General features: G+C 39.8%; 2 protein-coding genes across 2 annotated transcripts in view; one reads left to right on the top strand and one right to left on the bottom strand.

The window, feature by feature from the left end:
* PTGR3 (prostaglandin reductase 3) overlaps positions 1-113 on the bottom strand; it is a 10711-nt gene extending 10598 nt beyond the window's left edge. The window contains exon 1 of the mRNA XM_057366640.1: positions 45-113. The gene's annotated coding sequence lies outside the window, so the exon portion shown is untranslated. The remainder of the gene's footprint in view (positions 1-44) is intronic.
* Positions 114-634: 521 nt separating this feature from the next.
* The window catches only part of TSHZ1 (teashirt zinc finger homeobox 1), a 56481-nt gene continuing 55737 nt past the window's right edge, over positions 635-1378 (top strand). Inside the window, exon 1 of the mRNA XM_057366637.1 lies at positions 635-1378. This exon is cut by the window's right edge and continues 1176 nt beyond it. The gene's annotated coding sequence lies outside the window, so the exon portion shown is untranslated.

Below are 1378 nucleotides of genomic sequence, written 5' to 3'. Positions count from 1 at the left end.
AAAAAAAAAAAAAAAGAAAAGAAAAAAAAGAAATATATAGTCACCTCTCGTCGCAGATTGCGTTTGGGTAAGGGAACCGGCGCAGGGAATCAACTGGGTCAAGGGACCGAAGTCAATGTGATAGAGCCGCCAATCCCAACTTCTTATAACTGCGTGGAGAGAGGCAATGTGATAGAGATGTTGCACCGATGTCGCGTGTAGTTCCCMGAATTAACTCCATCCTACCAGTAGAAACAGCTCTATGCTTAATTGTGCGGTAGTAAGAAGAAAGAAAATCCCCTTCTGCCCGAAAAAGAACAAAACTGCAGTTCCAAGTGTTTTCCTTTAGGAATCAGCTGGGTAGTTTTTATTTGCTTTCTTGACTTAAAAAAAAAAAAAAAAAAGGGAAGAACCCTTCTGTTCTCGCAGCTAACATTATATAAATCCCCAGACACATACTGTGCAAAATGTATTAGCAGTATGTTTCATATGCTGCAGTTCTCGCTCTGCAATCTGTTGGTATTTTAAAGTAAGGATGAACTGTAATCTCCCATAAATAATTTTTAATTCAATGCCGGGTAGACGTGTGCCACGGCGAAGTATCATCTCCTGCCTGCTTTTTTTTTTTTTTTTTTTTTTTTTTTTTTTTTTTTTTTTTTTAAGTTTGCAGGAAGAAGACCTCTGCTGAAGTTAAATCAGCACATGCGTCTTGCACAGCACTTTAGCAAGTGGATTATAATAACAACCCCCTCAACGCGTGTCTCACATGAGGAATCTTTTATGCCGTGCTGTATTAAGACTTTTTTTTTTTGTCATATTGTTTAGCTCTGGGAAGGGAAAAAAATGAAAACAAAGCAATTAAAAAGATTGACAGGTATGGGTTTGTGTGAGACCTATTTGTAATTGTCAGGGTGACGTGGGCAAGAGGAGGAGGAGTAACAAACTGAAGCAGGAAAAGCAGCTCGATGTGTCTGTCTATCAGTTGAGACTGTCTGAGAGCCCTGGGATCCGAATGTGTGTTATATTTCAGTGAAAAGAGAAGAGAGGGAGAGTGGATCTCTTTCTCTCCCAGGAGTTTAGGGGGGGGGACAGTTCACGTTAATCTGTCCCACTCAGTGAATGTCTTTTCTTCCTCCCCCCTCCCTCTCTGCACACACTCTCCGGGGTTTTTCTTGGTTTTGGCAAATTTTTTTTGTGTGTGTGTTGTTTTTTTTTCTTTTTTTTTCTTCTGTTGCAGATCAAGATCAGCCAAAAAAAATCCATGATAAAAAATGTGTTTGCATTATATTTAGTAGCAGAAGAAGCTTCGATTTGTGGAAGAGAAAAAAAAGGGAGAGCAAGAGAGAAAAGTACTCCTCTCCGGTGGTGACACTGTTTGATCTGTGACTGTTTGGAAGGT

This window comes from Malurus melanocephalus, unplaced genomic scaffold, assembly GCF_030028575.1.
Source record: "Malurus melanocephalus ecotype Western Australia unplaced genomic scaffold, MMel_1.1 scaffold_69, whole genome shotgun sequence".
Lineage (NCBI taxonomy): Eukaryota > Metazoa > Chordata > Aves > Passeriformes > Maluridae > Malurus > Malurus melanocephalus.
The sequence above is the reverse complement of the archived record's forward strand: the minus strand, read 5'-3'. Positions and strand labels throughout refer to the sequence as shown.